General features: G+C 33.5%; 1 long non-coding RNA gene across 1 annotated transcript; it reads right to left on the bottom strand.

The window, feature by feature from the left end:
• Positions 1–360: 360 nt before the first annotated feature.
• Positions 361–5258, bottom strand: LOC111044301. The gene is made up of 3 exons (XR_005572865.1): positions 5160–5258; positions 4270–4408; positions 361–724 (listed from the first exon to the last, which is right to left on the bottom strand). It is a non-coding gene; the product is annotated as an uncharacterized LOC111044301 (long non-coding RNA).
• Positions 5259–8084: the final 2826 nt, after the last annotated feature.

Genomic DNA, 8084 nt, shown 5'->3' with positions numbered 1-8084 from the left:
TCAAATGGTGACACTCAGACCAGTCGATTCTAGTCTCCGCGACGTCACCATTTGGAAACACATGCTCTCCACTAGAGTCCAGTCTCTTCACCTGAGTCGCCTAAGTGTCAGTTGAGCCTTAAATGTTTATCTTCAAATGAATATACTAGTTTACTATTATAAATAGTAAATATATAATAATATAATATACTAGTTTACTATACTAATTACTATCAGTGTTGGCCTCCTGGGTTGGACAATCATTGACAATCCTGACCAATGACAGACTTTGGTGTGGTAATCTTTCTTGTGGAAATTCTCCAATCATAGTGAAGGCAGGGTGGGGGAGATTGAAGTCCACACAGAATAAGACAAAAACTTAAAATTATGAATTGAGTTTATACAATTAAAAACAATTCATAGCCATCAAAATATCACTCTTTCGGAAACCATAACCAATAAGGTCAAGTTTTGATGAAATGAGTAAAGTCCACTCTGGAACTCCAATATCTATCTAATAATGATGATGATGAATGAAATAAAATAATAATGATGATAAAACAAAAATAAAATGATGAAACCAAAACTAATAACATTTAATTTATTACAAATGAAGAAATCATAAAACGAAAATAATAAGATGAATGAAAAAACATAAAATGATAAATGTCTACATTTATTGTCTCAGTCAGTTTATAGTCTCGGTCGTAATTCATCAATGTCGACTGCCGATTGATTGCCTTTCCTGTAATATAAAAATTGTAACAACGTTTAGAGCTTTGATTCATTTTGCACTTTTGTAAGCGACGTGCGTCTTCAAGCAACTAGTGACAGTGCTCTCTCTCTCATGCTACATTACAAACATCACCAAAAACGACGGGGAAAAATCATAATAAAATAATGAAAACAAAACAAAAATGATTAAAATAAAACAAAACAATGATTGATGAAATGATGAAAATAGATGAGATGAAAATGATAGAAGAAAGAAAAGATGAAAGAGTTTCAAAAAAGCATAGATGCGTACATCAAGACAGTGTCAATCAAAGAAAGAGTCAGAAGAGGTGAGAAAATGCACAGTCGAAAAGTGACTGGGAACCAAACCAAAGCTGGCTATGTACTTGGAAGAATGGAGCCAATATAATACAAACAGAGCCAACTGTTTCAGTGCTCTAGACATCACAAGTTCAAGCAGAGGATCCAATCACTTATGTGTAGATAATCAAGCAATCATTCAACTCAAAACATTTTACAAGTACTTAGAATCTTAAGCACAAGCTTCATAGAGCAGTGATCTGAACTAGTTTTCAGACTAGTGCTTGATAGATTCTAATGTGCAGCTATTAACAAGCAGACGAGATAACACGGGACAAAAAAAGATGAAAAAAATCAAACCGTCGATGTCAAGTCAATGTGAAGTCATCATGCTAAGGTGGCAGACACCAAACTATACACAAGTTCAATATATCATTCAAAATGTCGAAAGCCAAATAGTCAGTATAAAAGTCAGTTCCATATAATATACAATGCAGATCGGTTCAATTCTAATTAAGAATTCAACTACATACTCAAAATAATAGATTCAACACAAAATCATTATTTGAAAAAGGGCTGCAAGTGTGTTTGATGGTCAATAGTTGAAGTTTAATTATAAACTATAAGGGCCGTTTGCACTGTGACAGTTTAAACTAAATTTCATTTTAAACTGGATTAAATCCGTATCAAGTCTGGTTTGTTATAATGTGTTTCATTTTGAGTTTAAGCCACCAGCTGATTAAATCGAGTTTAAGCTTTGACTATGCAAACGGCCCTAAAAAAAGTTCAGTACGGTGGAGCTTCACTCAACAAGTCGATTTTTAAACGGAAATAAGATTGGAAGTTGCGTTTGTTCAAATGCTAATTAATGAATAATTATTATTAAACGAAAATTCCAATTTTCGGGGTGATTTACAGCATTTAATTGGGATTTTTGTTCAATAATAAGTAGATTTTTGTGGGATTCAACCCCAACCAACAATAGTGTTTCAAAAATCGAGATATTAGCGTCGCGCAGTTAAACTATACAATAGCATACAGATTGTATACTAATACTGTACTGGGATTATCAATACATATTCTAAAAAACCGCCGTAGATTAGGTTCTATTATCCAAGATTACCGCGCGAGAAAAACTAAACGGTACAAAAAATGTATGCTGAGGTTTACCAGAGATTGATAACAGTTTAAAAACCGAGACTAGTATCTCAAATTGTTTTAATAAATTAGTGGCTTTGACAATATCAAGTCGTTTTGATTTAATATAGAAGATATTTACCACAACATGGATATAATATGGTAAAATAAGATCACTTTATTTGTATGAGCTACTTCTTTAAATTATTTAAAACAATATAAAAACATGAAGTACATTTTTATTAAAAACATTTCATTGTTTGAAATGTTTCAAATAAAAGGGACTTCATGTTTTTAATATGGTAAAATGATATATTATAGCCATTGACATAGTATAATATGGATATGAATCACTTTCATAACAACACGGAAAGTTATGCCAAGGTAGATTACACACACTTCTTGTGTCATTCTAGATATCTTGGCTCTCTACAAGTCAGAAAACTTGATTGGCTGAGGGTGATACTCTCACGACCTCCAGGCTTGTGCGTGAAAATGGGGAGCATGATGAAGGGGTAATTGGGTCCACAACTTGGGTGGGTTTCCGAACCACTTCTTTCAAAGATCTGAAACCATATTTATTATTTCACAAAGGCGACTTTCTAGAAGTATTTTAAGCCTAGGTGATGATGATATCGTTCATACATCGCCAAAACCTGGCAACATCATAACAAATTTAAATTTCCAAGTACCGGTATCGACGACAAGGAAATCTCGTAGTATAAACTTCAAAATTTCAAAGATAACCACGTAAAAATATTAAAAAAATAGCATAGAGACGCCAAGATATTACATCAAATACCAAATAGGCCTAATTCTTGTCAACTCCCCAAAAGCTATCTAAGCTTCACTTTACTTTTCTTGTTCGTCACAATCTATTATTAAACTGCATTGAGGGAGCAACGATCCCGCAGTATATGACACGTCGAAAAGCTCTCTATTAACGTTACGTTAAGGCACACCACTTGTTTAGATAATCTACATAATAAATTGCCAATAATCTGACTTATTGAGCGGTATAGAATGATAATTCAAGACCTAACGTTTTACAAAATTAGCAAATTATATTAATAAATAGTAACTTCGACTGACGGCGCTAATAGAACCATCAAGGCTCAGTTTAAATTGATTAAATTAATGTCCAGTTTCACCACATCACACAGGTTTAATATTAAGATGCAATCAACTTATCAAGCATCAAATAAAATGCAAAATCAAACATTATTATATACATTATATACAGTACACACTGTACAAGTAGCGACGATATCAAGCAAGACTTTTTGTGTAGTTGAGAAGTTGATATTGTGATAATTATTCATATTAAATAAGAAGACTAAGAAATTGTCAAAAACCACAGATTTATTGAAAGTTAGAAGGACCGTTTTCGGTTTTTAGACCATTGTCAATCTCAATAAATATAATCTTTCTAACTTTCAATAAATCTGTGGTTTTGACAATTTAAAAACAAAATTTTCTCAGTCTTCCTATTTAATATCAAGCAAGAATTAATTTTTAATATCAAGCAAGAATTAATTCAAAGTGCATAATCAAATATCATTCCCCGATTGCACACACGTCCATTAAATTTGACCGCCGTAAAATGATGTCATTCAACCGAAGCAAAGACAATAGATAAAATAACTAGTCTGAAGACAATGCGATGAGTCATTTTACAGCCTTTAAAATTTACTACTTACCTCATCTATAATTATAATAAAGGAAAGAATTGGCAGATACACGTAGGGGATAGAAAATTCACGAATGACGCATCATCACGTCTCAACTACTCTACTGATCAACTTGAAATTTAGCATATAATATTCTTAATTTACCGAGGATGGTTATAGGCCTATTTTAAATTCTTCAAGATTTCAGTAAATCAAGTTTCAAATTTTTAGTTAGACCCTTGCAGAGCACGGGTTACCTGCTAGTTTTAGATACGTTTACGACGTATGTAATTCAACGTGAGTCATTTTACAGCGGTTAAATTTGATAGAAATACGTGCAACCGGACAATAAATTACAGTGCATTCTAGATTGTGCATCAAGCAGAAAATAAAAATTAAAGTGCAAAATCAAACATGATTGACAAGGAGAGAGAATCACTGAACCAACCTGAAGAAAACTCCATTTGCGATTAATAATATTATGAGGATGTGATGAGGTAATCCACAGCTATAGATTGGCGATGAGGTCTTCTCAATGTAGTAGATCTCACAGCGCGCGGTCATCCATCTTCCAAGATTTGAATACACTGCAAAAGAACACATTGCTTAGACAAATAAATAATGAATACACTTAATTGTGAATGAATTATTACTCTCTGAATACACAGTTGAAACAGACGGGTACACAAATAATGATTGCTTGCAATTCAACTGAAACAAATTCAATCCAAATATCAAGTGAATCATCAAACATACAAAATAATACTATTTAGGCTCTACTCACACTTACGCGACTCAGGTGGAGAAGAGACAGGACTCTAGTGGAGAGCATGTGTTTCCAAATGGTGACGTCGCGGAGACTAGAATCGACTGGTCTGAGTGTCACCATTTGGAAACACATGCTCTCCACTAGAGTAGTCTCTTCTCCACCTCAGTCGCGTTAAGTTTGAGTTGAACCTAATTATACAAAATAATATACAAATATACACAAAGTAACACAGCATTTTTCAACATACAAAATAGTATTCTTTATTCTCCAAAAAAATAGAAATATAAACCAAATGAGCGGATTTACTTCTACATAATTCTACGCTCTTGGTGCCGGTTAAATTTTAACCGTGATTAATTTCACGAGAGCCAATCAGAGAAGACCTATTTGATAAGACTGCTTCTCTGATTGATTCTCGTGAAATTAATCACGGTTACAATTTAACCGGCTTTTGTGCAACCGGCTCTTAGAATTTCAACATGTCTTCAAGTTACTGATCACTCAAGACTATTGTTTATTTTCAATAATAAATTGGGCAAATAGTAATGAGAGCACAATACACAACTTACAGTCAGCTATAAGCTACCAGCTTTACTTCTATTGGCTCCACTGCCTTTCAGGCTCCATTGCAGCTCAAGTCAACGGAATTCCTCCATCAGCCACCTGAAAATGAAACCATTAATCAATATTCTGTTGCAAACGCGACAAAAATTATACAACTTTCAATCAAGAACAACATGTTTTATAATATGAGACATAGATGCGATCAAGTCACAGCACTTCTTCAAAGTTGAGAAACATAACTGGAATCAAGCGGTTTGAATTCAATAATAGCCTACTAGTTTTTTAGGAAAAAACATGTGCGCAACCAAGGCCTCAATTATACAAGCGGAATTTTTTGCACGTTTGTACAAGGCATGGTCTCTTGAGCTGGCCACTAACGACAGAACATGCATGATGAGCATGTGTGTAGGCTACACAAAGAAAAATCGATTATACAAAAACTTCACCTCAGAAAATGTTGCTCCAAGGCTTTCGCTTTGATGATACAACTATGTATGACATGACGACAAGTGTGTACACACATATTCAACATGCATGTCCTTTCGGTAGTGGGGTCAGTCTTATGGGGCGCGTGTATTACGCTTATGTAGTTACCTCATAAGAAGTCATGCATCATAAAACAACCAGAAAAAATTTTGCGCGTCTATTCCGCTTATACGATTGGGGCCTAATAACTTGACAATATTACATAAATAGGCTCAACCAAAAACAAAAATTAGCCTATAGAATATAAATCGCCGCGCACCGATGCGGGATAAGTGGAAATAGTTATTTGTGCAACTAGTGCGCAAAGTGACAGTTTGCTGCACTGAAAGAAACGTTTACGCCCGAGCCGTAGGCGAGGGCGGAATGGTTTGTTGAGTGCAGCAGAGGAACTTTGCGCACGTATTTCACATCAAGTTTATCCTACAGTTACCATTGAATATGAAAAGTGGGTAATTATGGGTAAAATTGCCTGAAATGCATCAAATGTATATCTGTGTAATTTTATTATTAATAAATAAAATAGAATGTAGTATGTGTGTTTGAATGGCGGGGGGGGGGGGGCGCTGTGTGATGTCATCCACTGTTGTCCACCGCATCAAGATTCTTATAACGTGCACCACAGTCACAGTTACCAACTTAATTTAGATTTTCCTGCACTGGTGCTCCATATAACCTACTAACTATTTTGCGTTGTCATGCTGCAAATCTGGAGTACGCAAAGTAATACTTTGCGCACTAGAGCGGAAAAGTGATTCTTTGCAGCCTGCAATCAGTGCAGGAATGGTCACTTTTCAAGGTATCTGTAGGAAAAAATTATTACTGACAATAATTTATAAGTACTTCAGTAATATGATTCTGATCAATAAAATAAACTCTTTAACTGTCATGAAACTGTAATATAAGTGGCTAAAATGTTGATAGCCGAATGAAAAAATATACTTTATAGGCAACTGAGAACAAGAGGAACTAAATTCAAGTTAAAAAATTGGCAGGGAATTTGAAACAAATTTACAAGAAATCTACAAAAATCCTATTAAAACTTCGACTTTCAAATTCTCAAACTTTCCAAATTTACTTATAATTAAGTAAACAAATCTTTTATCCATTTTAACATAATAAAAGTATGTTGACAATCGAGTGGAAAATAAAAACAAAAAACAGTGATAAATAACCTACACGGATTAATATTACCAATCATAACCTAACCTAAAGCTGCCTAGTTAATTAAAAGTTTATATGATAACTTCAACGATATAAGACTAAAATTATTATAAAAATAATTTTAATTACTATTTATAATTAAATAATAACAAGAAACAAACTTTGAAAGGCAAATCGTAAGGTATTTTAATTCAAATTAACCTGTTGCTGTGAGCAGGTTACCGTAGCGATTACGGAAAGGTTAAGACTGTCATTACCGTATTATTGTAGCTAATTTTCAAAAAAAAATATTTCAAAAGTTGACAATTTTTACCGTCAAAATCCATTAAAAGGATTGTAAGAACACATTGTGTGTGAATTCAAACTTCAAATCGATGAATTATCACGTTAAATTTGAAATTTATTAACCTAGCCTACGGAATAGGCCAGTCTACGCTAATACAAAATACACATTAGGCTACTAGTTTAAGAAATAAATTCGATAAAACTAAAAAAACTTTACTGAAATAATTGAAATGAGGCGTTATAAAGCAACAATGAGAAATTAACAACGGTGAATTGGCCAAATAAAGTAGTTATGAAGCAAAATAAAGCCATGTCTTGCCTTAGTGGTCGAGTCAGGTTGGGCTGTAATATTTCAACTCGTATCTTCGAAAATACCCGATGGAAGTTAATTTCCATGTTCACAATAATTGATAACAATTATAAGGAATACATTTCGAATAAATTTAAGATCCCACTCGATAAATTATTACTAGAAACTTCAATAAAATCACAGAATGGACGGACGAAAAGTTGGAAGAGTCGGCCATCTTGTCCGGTTGTCCCGAAGTTCTGAAAATATTGTGATGTGACGTCACAATCAAGTCGTTTAGTTCGCGAACTGGCCGCTAGACACAGCACTATACGGACACACTATTTCAAATGGACGGTACTTTGAGTGCTGATATTTCATGATTTTGAACATCAAATAACAAAAAAATGATCATATTTTCATTAAATAATGTTGAAAACTCTATTACCACAAAACTAGTAATCCAATATGATTATCCCCGCAATAATATGACATGAATGCAACCTTTAAATGACAAATGTTGCTATCTTTAATGGAAAAGTCGGCTAAGAGTTCAATCATTTTTGGACAATAACACAGAAAAAATACTGATCTATTCATTATTCTTCAGCTTAACATGTCTATAAATATTCTTCCAATCTTTTACAACTAAATTACATAAAAATGACCATATTTTCATTAAATCATTTTGAAAACACTATTACCACAA

The sequence above is a fragment of the Nilaparvata lugens genome, chromosome 14 (assembly GCF_014356525.2).
Source record: "Nilaparvata lugens isolate BPH chromosome 14, ASM1435652v1, whole genome shotgun sequence".
Lineage (NCBI taxonomy): Eukaryota > Metazoa > Arthropoda > Insecta > Hemiptera > Delphacidae > Nilaparvata > Nilaparvata lugens.
The sequence above is the reverse complement of the archived record's forward strand: the minus strand, read 5'-3'. Positions and strand labels throughout refer to the sequence as shown.